This window comes from Lissotriton vulgaris, chromosome 11, assembly GCF_964263255.1.
Source record: "Lissotriton vulgaris chromosome 11, aLisVul1.2, whole genome shotgun sequence".
NCBI lineage: Eukaryota > Metazoa > Chordata > Amphibia > Caudata > Salamandridae > Lissotriton > Lissotriton vulgaris.
The window spans coordinates 743,956,331-743,975,274 of record NC_141699.1 but is presented as its reverse complement, the minus strand read 5'-3'; positions in this window follow the sequence as shown (position 1 = coordinate 743,975,274).

Below are 18,944 nucleotides of genomic sequence, written 5' to 3'. Positions count from 1 at the left end.
TTTTGACCTGTTGTTGGGGCCTTGACCAGGGTTGTGAGTGGTGCATGGGCCTAGTCTTTCTGTGGGGTGTCTTGAATTTAAACATCATGGAGGGCATGGATGGAATGGGATTGTGCTGATTTTGCAGTGTTTTTCGATTTTTGGGGGTGTTCATGGGGAGGGACATGCCATGTGGCTGGTGGCCATTTTGAGTGCAGCTACAGGCACTGGCCATGTGCTGGCAGGCAAGTGGCCATTTTGAATGCAGGCTTTGTTGTTAGGCCTCCAACCATTTTGCCTACTTTTCAACCTTTATTTATGCCCAGGGGTAGTGAGTCTTGCATGGGCCTAGTCTTTCTGTGGGTTGTCTTGAATTTAAACATCATGGAGGCCATGGATGGAATGGGATTGTGCAGATTTTTCAGTGATTTTCGTTTTTTGGGCCTGTACTTGTGGCCTTTTCACCAGGGGTATTTGAGTCTAGCATGGGCCTAGTCTTTCTGTGGGCTGTCTTGAACTTAAACATCATGGAGGGCATGGATGGAATGGGATTGTGCTGATTTTTCTGTGTTTTTCGATTTTTGACCTGTTGTTGGGGCCTTGACCAGGGTTGTGAGTGGTGCATGGGCCTAGTCTTTCTGTGGGGTGTCTTGAATTTAAACATCATGGAGGGCATGGATGGAATGGGATTGTGCTGATTTTGCAGTGTTTTTCGATTTTTGGGGGTGTTCATGGGGAGGGACATGCCATGTGGCTGGTGGCCATTTTGAGTGCAGCTACAGGCACTGGCCATGTGCTGGCAGGCAAGTGGCCATTTTGAATGCAGGCTTTGTTGTTAGGCCTCCAACCATTTTGCCTACTTTTCAACCTTTATTTATGCCCAGGGATAGTGAGTCTTGCATGGGCCTAGTCTTTCTGTGGGTTGTCTTGAATTTAAACATCATGGAGGCCATGGATGGAATGGGATTGTGCTGATTTTGCAGTGTTTTTCGATTTTTGGGGGTGTTTATGGGGAGGGACATGCCATGTGGCTGGTGGCCATTTTGAGTGCAGCTACATGCACTGGCCATGTGCTGGCAGGCAAGTGGCCATTTTGAATGCAGGCTTTGTTGTTAGGCCCTAGTCTCAGACGTGGTAACTTATAATGAAAAAAAGATTAAATTACGCCACCTCACCAACTGTCGTAGCAGCAACATAGTGTACATCCTGTTTTGTGATTGTGGTCTAGCCTATGTTGGCGAAACAGGACGCGAGTTTCGCGTCCGTTTCAGCGAACATAAGTCCGCTATTAGGACTAAGAAACTCTCAGCCCCATTAGTAGTACACTGCATGGAGAAATTACACAAAGAGGATGAGATCAGATGGTCCATCCTGGAAAAGGTCGCTCCGAAGATGGGTCAGCCCATTGAAGTGACGCGGAAAAAACGTGAGACTTTTTGGATTTTTTTGTTGGACAGTGTCAAGCGAGGACTTAACGAAGAGATATCTTGGTATGTCACCAAGTAAAGAACTCAGATCTCCTGTCCTCAGCCCACTGCCCTTAAACTGTCCCTTGATCTGACTTATTCCAGATTTAATTTTTGAGCTGTGACTTATTTTGAGAATCCTTTCTTCATATTAGACCCTTGATACGTAACTTGCATACCATTGTATAACTAGCATATCCTAGTCTCTTTTTTTACTTCATTAACTGATAGCAATTAACTTAGACATTTCCCTTGATGGGTTTTGAACTTATTTTAAAATATAACCCTCAACCACCCTTGCATTTACGATTCCTAGACGTACCCTCTCCTCTATCATATCAGAACACACTTTTCTGTGCTCTAAGATCGTTAATACACGAGTTCGACAGGCCAGGCGGACTCAATATGGCCGCCACGTTGTAGTCCCTTGTTTATTACCACGCTACTACTTCATTAACTGATAGCAATTGACTTAGACATTTCACTTGATGGGGTTTGAACCTAATTTAAAATATAACCCTTAACCACCCTTGCATTTACGATTCCTAGACGTAGCCTTTCCCCTATCATATCAGAACACACTTTTCTGTGTTCTAAGATCGTTAATACACGAGTTCGACAGGCCAGGCAGACTCAATATGGCCGCCACGTTGTAGTCCCTTGTTTATTTCCACGCTACTACACTCTCGCGGCCTTTGCCTCTCTTCCGCGATATTTCAAACCTGACGCCTAAGCATAAATATGGGCGGACGTAAACAATGTCCGACGGAGATCCCTGGGGACGCGTAGATGCTTTAACGCTACTCGCCGAAACTACAGGTAATTAGAACAGAAATCGCACGCAACAACAGGGGTACAGAGTAGTGTCTAGACCTTACTGTGAGACGGATCGGGCTTTGACGTGATAGCGCTGATTATTCATGCAGCGAACCCAGACCTATGGACTTCCGTGCTGTTTTTCCATGTGTTTGCTCATATTACCGGGGTACTCACGACGGATATCCGCCTTCCCGAGTAACAAACCCTAGACTTACTAACTTATGTGTCTTCCATCTTACTTTTCGGTAACATGTATAGACTAATGCACGTCACTCTGCACCATCGTTTTTACTTTGGTACCGAATTCTATACATTTTACCTTTGTTTTGCAGGGTCGCGTTGGCCTCATAGTATCAAATTACCACGCAGAATGCCTGCTCTTTATGACAAATAATCGCCACTAAGAATTGTAAGTCTTGTAATATAGCATTTCTAGTCTATCATGTGCATTACAACTTAATGACATCCATGTTGTCCCTGACAGACGTATTGGTATCTCTCTTCTATATTATAGATCGAAATAAAATAGGAATTTATGCACTACGCGGACCTCAGTATCCTGGGATCCTGTATTTAATAGGAGTACTTCTTCAGAATCCACAATGTAATGGAATCATCTTGCCCACATCGGTATGTCTTTCTTTTTTTAGCATCTATTCTAGGCAGTCCAGCTAATTTAGAAGATTAAAGTCCCCCCAGAAATGACCTTTACATGGGATGTCACACATTTCTCTTTTAGCCTACTATACAGAATCTGATTTTCAAAGACACCAAGATGAAGCTTTGAGGGTCACCTAGCACATTCGACTTGGCAATTGGGTAAGCTCAGTTTCTAGGGGCCATGTATGTATACCATGGTTTTCTCTACTCCAGAACCCATTTTTACAGTCTCCCCTGGCCCTTTTATAGATGCAGTGCCATTTGAGTGACCCTACCATTCTACTCCTATAAAGAAGCCGTTTTTGACGATAGCTGGTCTATCACTTTGTAAGTATGACTAAAAGATTGTACATGTCCTTGTATGGAGCACCTTTTCAATCAGCCCGTGCAGAATAAGATACCTTATTGCACAACGGGTGCCCCTTTACAAGATAGTGTGACCCGTGACTCTGGGACTATAGAATATCTTGCTTTTATACTATTAGATTTCTCTGTTCTCCTATCTAAGAAGCAGACTCTCTCTCTTATTAGAGTAACGAACCATGGGTTGTACCCAACAGTGAATGCATTAATGCTCCTTTGTTTAAAGAATTTTTGTGGATGTGATAGTGACAGACTTGTTCTTTCTTTTTAGGCCAATTGCTCTCTTATCTGATCCCCTGCTTTCCGCACAATTCGATGTACAAGGTCCTGATGAAGGTGGCTTGCCCACCGAAACGCGCGTAGACCCGCCACAAGGGCCAACAACTACACCCTGGAGCCCTTGTACCACATTAGCGTAGCCATCTTGCTAATTGGAATCCAGTTCCTTCTTTCATCTGTGTATGTGGTATGAATGCAGTATGATTGCTAGCACGTGAGTGAGTTGCCGTGTATGATTGTCTTTCAGGGGAATTTCTACTAATTTGTTATGGATTTTAGAATTGGTTATGTGTTCTTTATGAATTTTTTCAAACACTCCATGTATTTCTTATGAACTTTATAAAGAAGATTTGTTGATTAAGTATTTAATTTATATGTATTTATACTCACATAAAAACAAAATAGAATAAGCAAATAAAAAAAAAAAAAAAAATATATATTTTTGAAGGAACTTCGTTTGTACTTTTTCTCTTTCTGTCACTATTTGTGTTGATTCATTAGAGATGTACTCACAATATTGAATTATACGGCCACTGCAGGAACACCCTTCTAGCTTTGTTGTTAGGCCTCCAACCATTTTGCCTACTTTTCAACCTTTATTTATGCCCAGGGGTAGTGAGTCTTGCATGGGCCTAGTCTTTCTGTGGGTTGTCTTGAATTTAAACATCATGGAGGCCATGGATGGAATGGGATTGTGCAGATTTTTCAGTGATTTTCGTTTTTTGGGCCTGTACTTGTGGCCTTTTCACCAGGGGTATTTGAGTCTAGCATGGGCCTAGTCTTTCTGTGGGCTGTCTTGAACTTAAACATCATGGAGGGCATGGATGGAATGGGATTGTGCTGATTTTTCTGTGTTTTTCGATTTTTGACCTGTTGTTGGGGCCTTGACCAGGGGTAGTGAGTGGTGCATGGGCCTAGTCTTTCTGTGGGGTGTCTTGAATTTAAACATCATGGAGGGCATGGATGGAATGGGATTGTGCTGATTTTGCAGTGTTTTTCGATTTTTGGGGGTGTTCATGGGGACAGGCCATGTGGGTGGGGGCCATTTTGAGTGCTGGTACAGGCAGGCCCTGGCCATGTGCTAGGAGGCAAGTGGCCATTTTGAATGCAGGCTTTGTTGTTAGGCCTCCAACCATTTTGCCTACTTTTCAACCTTTATTTATGCCCAGGGGTAGTGAGTCTTGCATGGGCCTAGTCTTTCTGTGGGTTGTCTAGAATTTAAACATTATGGAGGGCATGGATGGATTGGGATTGTGCTGATTTTGCAGTGTTTTTCGATTTTTTTGTGCTCTATAACTGAACTGATGTTCCTCTGTCTTCCATTTTTTTTAGGTGCACAAGACTCAAGAGAACCACCAGTGCCAGGAAGAAGTCCTGCAGCGGTGTGTGTGTGCAGCATAACGTCACGCGACGTCACGTCTGGCCTCAGACAACTCTACAATTCGTGCAACTGCGGCCTGCTGTCTGACCTGCTCTGAAGAAGATGGCCCCAAAGAAATTTCTCCGTAGCTCCTCTAGCAAGAAAGTTGCTAGTAAGGAGCAGAAGAAGCAAGTTACCAAGGAGGCTGGTGTGCCACCCGCCACGTTTTTTGGGAGCAAAAAAAAAAGTACGCCTGCAGCAGCAGGATCTGCTGGGGACCAAGCTGGGAGCAGCACCCCTGCTCCATTGGGTTCAGTGCCTCCACCACCACGCCAACTTAAGTCAAAGCCCTTGAGTGCTTCAGAGGCAGTCAGTGTACTTCTCCAATCACCATCGACCAGTGATGTTGGCTCATCGCAAGAAAGTAGCAGCAATGTCCCTGAATCAACACAGGTTGTTGTAACTCATCTGACAAGGGTTGAACAACCACAGCCGCAACAACAACACCATGTGCAAGTACACGCCCAAGTACATGTGGAAGGAGAGGCAGCAAAAGGAGATGCGCAAGCAAAGGTGCATGGAGGTTCACAAGTGCCCACAATAGTTGTTCTTCCCGAAGTAGGGGCACATCAGGAAATCGACAATGAAGCCGAGGAGGTATCATTGGAAGCCACTCCTCCTGATGATCATTCATTGTCTTCCACATCCCTAGCAAGGAAAAGATCAAGGGGGGTGTCTACATCTTCTTCAAGCCCACCTCCTTCTGATGATACAGATCCAGCTTGGGAACCACAACTGCGGTCTGACAGTGAGGCACACCATGATCTGACACCGGTACCTAAGCGTAAAAGGAAGGTCGTCCAAAAACTCAAACCTATGGAGTGTGATGAGGCTCAACAAGAAGTGACAGATACTGCTGGTGATGAAGCCTCTCACGATGACGACGAGCCAGTCATCACAAAGGTCACTGCAGCCCCACCGGGCATGCAGCAAAGAGACATTTTGACCCTATCCCGAGAAGCTGCTGAGCGTGATGATGATGTCGGCGAGGAGGCAATGGAAATGGAATCATTAGATTTGGAGTTAAGTAGTACACCAAAACCTACCGCTTCCATATTTCTTCCTCGCAAGAAGGTACCCACCTCGTCCTCGACCTCAATTCGTGGTGGTGAAAGTGCAAAACGTACTGAAGTTCGGCAATCCACATCCTCCACTTCATCTGGCATTAGCAGCAGGACCACCACCACCAGTATCGCCGCCTCCTCCGGCCCCCGAAGACATTTCAAGTCTCCAGTTTGGGACTTCTTTAGTGTTTGCCCAAAAAAGGAAAACGTAGCCATTTGTAGCCTTTGTAAGCTTCGAGTTAGTCGTGGTAAGCTTGGTTCTAACTATGGTACCGGAGGCCAGAGAGGTCATCTTGAGAGAGCGCACCCTGTCCAATGGTTTCCGCACCTAGAGGCGGTCAAGAAAGCCGGAATTGCACGTAATGAAAACGTTGATTTTTCATCTGATGATGACGAGGAGGTAGAAGACGATTCAAACACTTCACTTACACCCAGTTCCCCTGTCAGCAGCAAACCCCATGGGAGCCACACTAAGAGTGTGGGAGAGAGTGAGACATCAATGCGGAAAAGTTCATCAGCGAGCGTAACTGGGTCGAAGAGATCATCATCATCCCGTAAATCCTTGGTCCAGGGCAACATTAAAAAGATGTTGTTTACAGAAGCGCAATATGAACGCAACCACCCAATGACCCGTCTGTATAACACTAAGCTGGCTAAAATGCTAGCTCTGGACCTTCTCCCTTTTTCTTTTGTAGAAGGGGTTGGTTTTCTAGAATTAGTGACAGCGCTCTGCCCTAAATGGAAGGTTCCTAGCCGGTTCTATTTTGCCCGAGTTGCGGTTCCAGCACTACATGAAGATGTTCTGAAGGTGATTGGGGCAGCTTTGCAGAAGAGTGCTGTTCACACTATACATCTGACAACAGACATGTGGACCAGTGGCGCAGGCGCTGATTACATGTGCATCACTGCACACTGGGTCTCTTTTTCAGGGGCTAAAGCAAAGCTAAACGCAGGTGTTGACACGAACATTGTTTTTAAAGGTGCTCGGAAACATGCAACACTAGCCATGTTTGGTTTGGAGAAACGTCACACAGCAGAAAACATTTTGGATGTCTTTAACACAAAGGTCCTTAACTGGCTGTCCCCACTAAAACGCAAGGTTGGTTATGTTTCCACGGACAATGGCGCCAATATAGTTAAGGCCATGAGGGACGGTTACTATTTCAGAGTGCCGTGTTTGGCGCACTGTATAAACCTGGTTGTCCAAAAATTCTTGGGTAATAAAGGCAGTGCAGCGTACAGTGTATTGGAGACCTGCCGAAAAATGTGCAAGCATTTCAGGCATTCTTTTAAGGCCCGGAAGCAGCTGAGGAGCCTGCTATATCAACGTCAAATGCCAGTGAAAGCACTCATCCAGGAGGTGGTAACACGTTGGAACTCAACCTTCTACATGCTTGAGCGTCTGTATGAGCAGTATACGGAACTCGATCAATATTTCCTTAAAGAGGGTACAGAGGAGCTGAGGATGGGTGGGCCGCAATGGAACATAGTTGAAAGCCTGACACGCATGCTTCGTCCTTTTGAGTTCTTCACGCTTGCAGTCAGCAAGGAGGACTCTAATTTGGGAAAAGCTATCCCATTGTTGTACATGCTGGAGGACCAACTGAAGGAGGTGTGTTCTGTCTTTGGAAAAGATGACAAAAACCAAGACTCTTTGCTTCTGGCTGAGCAATTATTAGAGCTCCTACAAGGTGATGAACGTCTTAAAAAGATCCACTCAGAACAGCATTACATTTGTGCTACTATTCTGGATCCACGCTACAAAAAGGCGCTGGCAGGCCAAGCATTCTTTCCTTTTGATGATGAACATGTTCCAAAGTACAAACGTTGGCTAGCCTTGTCAGCCAAGAAGTTTGAAACAGAACGGCTGGAAATTGAAGGAAATGGCAGTACATCAGCAGGCCATCCCCAGTCAAAACAATCCACTTCTGCACCTGTGGCTGTGGCACAAGTGACCTCTCAGCCGTTAAAGACACCGGCAACCGGATCATCTGCACAAAAGACAACAGAAACATTGGAGGCTGAAGAGGATTGGCTAGCTCTGCGTGGGTTTGGTTCTCAAAAGGTCAGAGGCACAGCAAGAGCTAAGCAAAGTGGAGGAACCTTGGATGAGGACCTTGAGTCGATGGTGAAGGACTATCTGAATGACTCAACAGAGGTCTATGTTAATTCTGACCCATTGGCGTATTGGCATGGGAAAAAAGAATTGTGGCCACAGCTCACCAACCTGGCTTTAAACTACTTGTCTTGCCCACTCGCAAGCGTGTCTTCTGAACGGGTTTTCAGTGCGGCTGGTGGGATTGTAACTCCCAAACGGAGCCGCCTCTCGCCCAAAAATGTGGAGAGGTTAACAATGATCAAGATGAATCAGCACCTCATACCACCAGATTTCAGAGTACGAGAGAGCGTGCCGGATGAAGAGGAGGTGGCCAGCAACATAGATGAGGGAATTTCTACTCTGTCAGGTGACACTGAGCTCACCCTGCCTGAATTCGCAGAGTATGATGACGAAGCCTTATTCTTATTCCTGGACCGTGATACCGAGCCCTGTAAATGAGACAACGAATCAATAACTTTCTTTTTCATCCTTATTCACTTTTATTCCTGTGTGTCTGTCTTTCTTTGTTGTGCACAGTTAATATAATTCAAACTTTAATCAGATAATCACAAAAACAAGCCCATCAGCAGAACTGTTTTCACTTGTTTGCTAATTGATTTGAAGGTGCCGCAGTCTGCATTCCTCAGGTTCACAAGTTCAGAAGAACATGCTCCTCTATCCTCCTCCTCCAGACTCCTATTTCCATCAAAGCAGAGGGCTGGTTTACGCCCAATGAAGAAAGACTCAGCACTTGTGGGGGTGTTGTTCTACCTCTCTGCAGGTGAGTTGACGGGTCTGGGGCCATTGCTGGGAAGCACTAAAAGTGGTTTGGACCAAATCCGAGGCGGAAAATTTTTTGTGTTTTTGATGACTTGCTTGCCTTTGAGGTGCTCTTAGGGGGGGTTCCGTCTGTTTGTGGGTGAGTTTCGTGGTCTGGGAGCACTGCTGGGACACTCTAATCTTGATTGCATTTGCTTTTCAGGAAATCCGTCGTGGCAACCCCGACTTATGGCCTAGCTACGCAGTGCGTTTGGACTGAAGGCCCAGAAATATTGCAAGTATGAGATTTTGCTTTTGGCCTGTTTGGGGGTGTTATGCTTCTTGGCGGGTGGGTTGCCGGGTCTTGGGGCATTCCTGGGAAGGTCTAATACCGGGTAGAAGTGGTTGGGACAAAATCCAGGCCGAATTTTTTTTGGGCTATTTCTGACATTTTGCTCTATGTAGCGTTTTCGGGGGCCTGTTTGGGGGGCTTCCTGGTGTTTGTGGGTGAGTTTCGTGGTCTGGGAGCACTGCTGGGACACTCTAATCTTGATTGCATTTGCTTTTCAGGAAATCCGTCGTGGCAACCCCGACTTATGGCCTAGCTACGCAGTGCGTTTGGACCGAAGGCCCAGAAATATTGCAAGTATGAGATTTTGCTTTTGGCCTGTTTGGGGGTGTTATGCGTCTTGGTGGGTGGGTTGGCGGGTCTTGGGGCATTCCTGGGAAAGGTCTAATACCGGGTAGAAGTGGTTGGGACAAAATCCAGGCCGATTTTTTTTTGGCTATTTCTGACATTTTGCTCTATGTAGCGTTTTCGGGGGCCTGTTTGGGGGGCTTCCTGGTGTTTGTGGGTGAGTTTCGTGGTCTGGGAGCACTGCTGGCTATATATACTTTACTTTGCAAGAGGTTTGAAGCAAATCCATTGTGGCAGAGGGGACTTAGGGCCTAGCTGCAGAGCGCGCGCGGAGTGATTTGGGAAATTTGTGAAAAATTGACTAAGTCCCCATTTTTGTACTTTTGCTCTTTGGCTGTTTGGGGGTCTTCTACTCGTTTTCTCCTGGGTTGACGGCTCTGGGGCCATTGCTGGGAAGCTCTAATACCGGATAAAAGTGTTTTGGACCAAATCCCAGGCGGAAATTTTTTTGTGTTTTTGATGACTTGCTTGCCTTTGAGGTGCTCTTAGGGGGGGTTCCGTCTGTTTGTGGGTGAGTTTCGTGGTCTGGGAGCATTGCTGGGACACTCTAATCTTGATTGCATTTGCTTTTCAGGAAATCCGTCGTGCCAACCCCGACTTATGGCCTAGCTACGCAGCGCGTTTGGACCGAAGGCCCAGAAATATTGCAAGTATGAGATTTTGCTTTTGGCCTGTTTGGGGGTGTTATGCTTCTTGGCGGGTGGGTTGCCGGGTCTTGGGGCATTCCTGGGAAGGTCTAATACCGGGTAGAAGTGGTTGGGACAAAATCCAGGCCGATTTTTTTTTTGGCTATTTCTGACATTTTGCTCTATGTAGCGTTTTCGGGGGCCTGTTTGGGGGGCTTCCTGGTGTTTGTGGGTGAGTTTCGTGGTCTGGGAGCACTGCTGGCTATATATACTTTACTTTGCAAGAGGTTTGAAGCCAATCCATGGTGGCAGAGGGGAGTTAGGGCCTAGCTGCAGAGCGCGCGCGGAGTGATTTGGGAAATTTGAGAAAAATTGACTAAGTCCCCATTTTTGTACTTTTGCTCTTTGGCTGTTTGGGGGTCTTCTACTCGTTTTCTCCTGGGTTGACGGCTCTGGGGCCATTGCTGGGAAGCTCTAATACCGGATAAAAGTGTTTTGGACCAAATCCCAGGCGGAAATTTTTTTGTGTTTTTGATGACTTGCTTGCCTTTGAGGTGCTCTTAGGGGGGGTTCCGTCTGTTTGTGGGTGAGTTTCGTGGTCTGGGAGCATTGCTGGGACACTCTAATCTTGATTGCATTTGCTTTTCAGGAAATCCGTCGTGCCAACCCCGACTTATGGCCTAGCTACGCAGCGCGTTTGGACCGAAGGCCCAGAAATATTGCAAGTATGAGATTTTGCTTTTGGCCTGTTTGGGGGTGTTATGCTTCTTGGCGGGTGGGTTGCCGGGTCTTGGGGCATTCCTGGGAAGGTCTAATACCGGGTAGAAGTGGTTGGGACAAAATCCTCGCGGAAAAGCCTTTAGTTTTGGCACTTTTTGTAACTTAGGGTTCGTTAGGGTTAGCCCTAGCTGCAGGATTGCATGTGTTTCGGGGTGTTCTAGATTTTTCCAACTGAGTTCTGGGGTCTTAGAGCACTCGTGAGAATGTGTAATTTTGGTTGCAAGTCATTTGAAGAAAATCCATGGTGGGAAAGGGGGGATTTGGCATAGTTAAAGAAAGCCTTTGCCACTATTCTTAACTTAGGGTTCGTTAGGGTTAGCAGTATTTCTATTGCATGTGTTTGAGTGGGGGGGATTTCGAGTCTTGGAGCGATGCTGGCTATGGCTACTTTTGCTTGGTTGCTTGCAAGTGGTTTGAATGCAATCCACGGTGGGTAATGGGTAATTAGGAAGGGGGTACTTCGGCCTACTTTTACTTTCAAAGTAAGTTTTGTCACCAGTTTTCTGCTAGGCCTCGTTTTTTGAGATTTGATTGGGGGTCTTCTACATTTTTGCGACTGGCTTTAGTAAGGGTCTGGGTGGGAGCACTGCTAGGAAGATCTAATTTTATTCTAAAACACAGTTTACAGTACACCTAGCTTGAGGGGCAAGATCCGCTACATTAATTTGCCCATACTTATTTATCCTTCAAAAGGTGACTCAGAGTACGCACTTTCAAAAATATTGTACTGTCTACTAGGAAAATCAAATTGTGACTTTTTGCACTCCACAGCCTACATACCTTATATTTATTTATCAGTGGTGTTGTAATATTATATCACTTCCTGTTTTTCGTTGAATAACTACAGGCCGGGTTTCAGTCTCTGCAATGGGGAAAAAAGGATGGAGTCAGGCTTCACAGTAGCGAGCCACAATTCAGCATCAGGCAGGCAGTGGACAGGGTGTCTTCTGGTGACCAACATCGATGGACGAAGCGTCGGCTGCAATGGAGGAGTGCCGCTAATAGGAGGATTTTTTTTCTGCAGGCAACTTACTTACCACTTCCAACAGGACCACTACAACCACATAGATACAGTATCCCTTGCCTTTTTCTCTGACTGTGACTGCATTTCTTGGATCTCTCTCTGCTTCTAAATTGATCCCTTAACACATCACTTAGTCCACTCCACTATCACATCTGCACCACACATAGTCATTTGTAAGTGCTCCTACGTAATTCGCAAGTCGCAGCACGCCCCAGGCCGTACAGGACTGGGATGGCCCCAATGATGAAGCATGTCACCAAGGGGCAACCCTGGTGAGTGAGGGGACACCTAGAAAACAAGCAATTTCTCCTTTTCTATCTACTATACCTTCCAGACCAACCCCACTGAGTGTTGTTGTGAATGGATTTATAGTGACCAGCAAGGCTCTCGGGTATCTGGCTAAGTACAGAGACCTTATGTTGAATATCGTTATCAATAATTCTACACAGGCCCTGTACTGTCGCATTCTTTCTTCCACAGTTGTCGAATGTACTACTTACTTTTCACTGACATGCATGCAGTAGTGCATGCACTTTCAAAGATTGATGGATAGGTTTGTACCCAAAGAATTGTTTATGTTCCATTGTTTGTCTATGCTGTGCTTTTTTTTACAGGGTGTCTTCTGGTGACCAACATCGATGGACGAAGCGTCGGCTGCAAAGGAGGAGTGCCGCTAAAAGGAGGATTTTTTTTCTGCAGGCAACTTACTTACCACTTCCAACAGGACCACTACAACCACATAGATACAGTATCCCTTGCCTTTTTCTCTGACTGTGACTGCATTTCTTGGATCTCTCTCTGCTTCTAAATTGATCCCTTAACACATCACTTAGTCCACTCCACTATCACATCTGCACCACACATAGTCATTTGTAAGTGCTCCTACGTAATTCGCAAGTCGCAGCACGCCCCAGGCCGTAGAGGACTGGGATGGCCCCAATGATGAAGCATGTCACCAAGGGGCAACCCTGGTGAGTGAGGGGACACCTAGAAAACAAGCAATTTCTCCTTTTCTATCTACTATACCTTCCAGACCAACCCCACTGAGTGTTGTTGTGAATGGATTTATAGTGACCAGCAAGGCTCTCGGGTATCTGGCTAAGTACAGAGACCTTATGTTGAATATCGTTATCAATAATTCCACACAGGCCCTGTACTGTCGCATTCTTTCTATTCTTCCACAGTTGTCGAATGTACTACTTACTTTTCACTGACATGTATGCAGTAGTGCATGCACTTTCAAAGATTGATGGATAGGTTTGTACCCAAAGATTTGTTTATGTTCACAATTGTTTGTCTATGCTGTGCTATTTTTTCTTGTCTCCCAAAACCTTTCCCAAAAACCCCCGTACCCATCCATTTTTCAAACCCTAACTCTCTTCCCCCGGGCTGTGTGGTTTTGATTGATGTGTGACTAAATGACAGCAATAAATCCACACACTTGCTGGGGAGGATAAGGTGATAGCAACAGGCTGGTGAAGAAATCCGAGGATATATTCTTACTCTGCTTGACAAAGAACCATTGCTAATGTGAAAGAACTTCAACCGAATTAGTAGTTATACTTTACCATTTGTTAGGCTACAATGTGGCACTGTTCTACTGTACTTCTGTCACCTGCTATATTCTCAGTTGTACCGTTGAATTGCTCAGGAGGACAAACCAGATTTCATTTTCTTTTTTTTCATAGGCATGCAACTGCCACTGTGTCACACCACTAGTACCACCGCTATGAGGAAATTTTATCCGACCAAGATTGCCAACCATATTCGCTGTCTCCCGTGGAGCCAGCCCTGGGTCTAGCCCTACTTTCAAACACAAATTACAGGTAAGATAAGCGTTTGGTGGTTTGGGGGTATAATGGAGTATTAGTACGAGAGACGAGAGACTGAAGGTAGTACTACTAAAGTCCTAGGACTCTTGGATTCACTTCGTCTGTGAGAGGCACTTAGTGTCGAAAACATTTGGGCATTTACACTTAAAGGAAGAAAATGGAACTAAACTTTCAGGAAAACAAAGTCAACGTTAAACCCCCACCCACCAGGCAAGCAGTAAGAAACGGGTATGCTCAGATAAAGTTTGAAAAAATATATTTATATCCCTAACAAAATAATCTCCCGCAAGACCCTCCCTAACCCCAACGATTGTCCTTCAAAAGTCCCCAAAAACCCAACTCCCAATTCCCACCCCCCAAAAGTCTCTAAAAAAGGGGCAAGGGACACTATGGGCGGATGCTGTCAACTTTTTGGGCCAGGGCATCATGCTCCTGGCGGAGCAAGGCGTGCTCTACGCGGAGCCCCTCCAACTGGTTGGAAAAGTGGTGGAGCTCCTGCTGGAGGCGGGACACCATCAGGGTACTGCGGCGCAGGCGTGCCTTCAATGCCTTGTAGGTGCAACGGCTGTGAGAGGAAGCTGTAGCTGTTGTCCTTGCTACTCGGCGGTGGCGTTTGGCTTTGGCAGCCCGGCTCAGTCTGGGTGGACCACTGTGCTGGGTGGCACTGGCAGCCCGTGGGGGAACGGAGGCCGATGCAGACGACGTAGTTGTTGTGGTCGACTGCACACTTTCTTCGTCCTCCAGGGCCACCAGCCGCCGATATTCGGCCACAGTGGCATCGATCCTCCGTTGCCGGGCCGCTCTAGCCAGCTCCTTCCTCCTTGTTCGTTTGGAAGGAGAACCTATATGAAGAAAGAAAGACATAGTCTGTAACCAATGCTCCTTAAGATTAACTCAATCATTCAGCAGAAATTTGTGTTGCACTACAACTAGCAACTTGCAAACGCATTACATAACTATTGAGGCCAGTATCTATCTAACCTCACACTTCTTCATCCTTGCTCTAACATTAGTGGGAGTTTAAGGAACAAATTCTACGAGCACTATGGACTTCCATTAGAGTCGACTATGAAAGTACACCAGTCTTATTCTCCTTCTTGTCTCTTGTTTTGGAAAATTGGTACGTTATCTTCTGCAAGCCGGCATAATGCCAGCGCAGTAAACTTGCACCCGAGAAAAAGAGACGCACGCCATGAGGAGTGACCTAGACTTGCGTTGCGTTACTGTACCCGTCCAGTACATGCAGGTGGTGAAGCTCTTACTTTTCTATTACGGGTGGCACTGAGAATACTCTGTTACAACTCAAGGGCTACTCCTTAATTAATTTAACTTTCACCCTACAGTGGAAATGAGTACTAGAAATGGAAAATTGAAGAAGATAAATAATCTGATTATCTATCACTTCAAATGGGATGCTTTTGCTTATATATGGGATGACTTTTGGTGCTTTGCTTTTTATTGAGTGACCAGTGATACATCCACACATGAATGACTGAGTACTACTAAACTTATTAAGAGAGGTAGGGAGTGGCCACCGTAATAACCGGATCTATGCAGTGCTTGCAATACAAACTACTGCTACTATTGATGGTAGTATTTGGACAAAATTAAAAGTTCTTTTCCTTGCCTTTCCTACACTGGAACGGACGTGCGGGTGCAGTGTTACATGCTCTTCAAAGTTACACTTAGTTCATCCACTGACCGTCTACTCTCTCTAGATCATGGGTACTCACAAACTTTCTCTCAGGGGCTACATTTACAGTGTAGTTTGGGGCCGAGGGCCGCACTGGTGGGGGCGGAGTCAGAGGGGGCGGGGCTAAAGCAAAACGATAACTTGTGACCATGAGGTTGCACACAGGTCCCTGCAGCAGATGCCCTCACCCACTGAGCCACCAGACCCAGCATTTACATACATCTCTCTCCCTCCTGCTCTCCCTCCTGCCCTCCCTCTCCATCTCTCTCTCCCTCCAGACCTCCCTCTACCTCCCCCTCTGTCATCTCACTGTGTGTGTGTCTATCTGTGTCAGCCTTCAGCCCGGGTTGAGACCGCTTCCTCAACGCGCACACACAGACAACAACACCAAAGTACTTAACAGGTCTTTAAAAGACCATTAACATATTATTGAGGCTTTGTTTGTTGTAGCGCCCCTGCTTCTCCACCCTGACAATCACTGCTTGCCCGGCCCCACAGAGGCTTTGTTCTATTTCACCTCTTTGTGGCCTTGCATCTCCACTCTGCTCTGTGGGGGCCGGGGGAGCAGTGATTGTCTGCAAGGTCTGCGCACCGCCAAGGAAGGCTTGCCGGGCCACCACCGGCCCGCGGGCCGTACTATGAGTACCCCTGCTCTAGATACACATATGCTATCTAAGAGTCAGATAGTAGCATGATCCAGGTATATGGACACATACAGTTTCTGTGTCACCCACCCAGGCTGTTGTCCTTCCACCCATCATTGCTTCATCATTCACCCAGCCATGCATCTCATATTCTTGCCTTCCCAGCTAGTCTTCAATCTCAATAAGTAAGGAATATATAAGAGCTTACCTCTGGCCGCCACCACCACCGTCTCAACTCTCACAGCCGCCGCCTCCTCCCCTGAAGAATCGCCCTCCGCCTCCGTGTCGAGCACCACCACCTCCACACTGGCCCCGCCACCAGATGTTCCACCTACAAAGTACATTTAAGAATGTTAGAATAAAGCACTCACTAGTCTTTGGTCTAGGAATGAAGACATGTGAAAACAATGTAATTTGTGACTGTCTACGTTAAAGTTAAAAAAAATGTCCCTTTTTCCAGGGAAGGTTGTCTTGCTGCACTTTTTGGCACAACTGATGAAGGCTGTTTTTTTAACACGCACCATTTTTCTCCACACAGACAGAAGATGGACTTCTAACAACAAGATCAAGTTGAAACCAGGTGAGAGCTCGGCTCGACCACAAGAAATGTCTTCAATTAATCGTCAGCACTAACCACTTTTCCATTATCAGTTAAACGTTTAGTTTTATTATGACTTCATTTTAATAAATGTGTTTACTTTTAATAAAGCTTTTAAACTTAAATACAATCTGTGTATTTTGGTCCAGACTAGAGTGACTGAGCGAAAGGTTTTGCAATTTTTGCAAGCATGAGTCCAGATAGAACACTTCAAAAGACATTATGGACAATCCCAGAGGACTGCACTAAGTTGATAGAGCTATTGCTGACTAGAATCATGGGAGTTTCGCCAACCGTGCAATCTTAGTTAGCTACACAGACAGACTAATAAGAATAATCTAGTAATACCACAGGGAGTCATAGTAGAGGCAGGATAAGAATTTAGATACAGTCTACAAGAAGAGCAAAGACAATTTTGAAAAAAGTCAAATGAGGAACGCTAGGAAAAATAGGTACTAGTCTAAAATGAAAACTTACTGGGGCCAGCAGAGGAGCCCTCGCCTGCCCGATCCTGGCCCTGTTGAACAGCATCCGCCGCCTGCTGCTCCTGTGTCCTCCTCTCGCCCCTGGGGGGAACTGACGTACAACATGAAAGAAAGAACAGAAAACATGGATGATTGTTGCTTGTCAATGTCAACCAAATCAAACATTTCAAAAGAACAATAACAAAATATTTCCGCGAAATTATATTGATTAGGGTTAGTTTTCATTTATTTGCGGACCTGTGACTTCGAAAGTCACGTAACTCACTAAACAAAGTACTGAAACGTTCACCTAGGACTGGCAGGCAGCAGTCCGCAGGCAAGACGCAAAGTGACAGACAAACTCCATTGTGATTTCAGTCAGATCAGTGACAACACTAACAGTTGCCTGCTACATTACCAGTCATTGAAATAGTCAAACTATCAATCCACCGCCACTATTTTTCTTATTGTCAGGGGTACAAAGGAAGGGGCAGATTTAAGCCCCTTGCGGCTCTTTTGCGCCGTTCTTGCGTGACTTTTGTGACGCAGCAGCTAAACAAAAAAGGGCGCCATGGTGCGGCGTATAATATTATAACAACGTGACGCATTTGGGAGATGCATCCCGTTATAAAGCCCTGCGCCATCAGGGGGCGTTCCGGGGCAAGGGAGGGCATTCCTGCGCTGGAACACATCCTAATAGTGGCTGAGGGAAATCTACAAAATTTCAATCAGTCACCTTTAGGACAATGATGCGTCACACAAACCCTGCACCTGCTTGAAGCAGACGTACGGCTTGACCCAGCATTGGGGAGATAGGGTACCCCAGAGCATTGCTGGAGCTGCGCCATCGTTGTGACGCAACTCCAGCAGTAAAGCTTCGGTGACGTTTTGGGCCCATGGTGCGCCGCATTGCAAATACGGCGCACCATGTTTGGTGGTGGTAGCGGGCCGCACAATTAATGGCGCATCCCTGCTAATTTGCAGGGATGCGACGGTAATTGCAATTCTGCCCCTTAGGGGCATACTTACTTACGCGTTCTGGCGCATCTCCAGAGATGCGCCAGATCAAATGCGTCACGCAAAACTACCCTTGCGACACGGCAGATGCGCCTCATTTACAATGCGGCGCGCCCTGGCGCAAGGGTAGGCACTTGCGTGACGCATCTCGTCACGTAAGAGCGGCGCATCGCTGGAGTCACGTCGCCAACGCAATGCAACTCCAGTAATGCTCAGGGCCACCCAATACTTAACATGCTGTGTCAGTCCTTTAGCCTGCTTCGAGCAGACATAAGGAATTGAATTGACGTAGCAGCGTCGCAGAAGTGCCTGCGTTAAATCTTGTAGATTTCACGCAGGCAATTTTGCGAGGCGCACAGCCGCCGGACCGCCCACCCTGCGTACTAGGAACGCACCCATTGTGGTGCAGGCCCATGGCTTTATAACGTGACGCATCTCCCTAGATGCGTCATGCTGTAAATGACTCGCAGGGATGCGGCACGTTTACGCCGCTGTTGTGTCACGCAAGGCAACGTAAACGTGGCGCAAGGGGCTTGTAAATGTAATCTGCCCCCTAGTGTCTAGCATTACGCAGTTCTGTAAAGTACACTCATACATAATAGTTACTCAGGCCAATGAGACCACGACATAGAAAACAAATAAGCATAGTAGCAACGCCACTG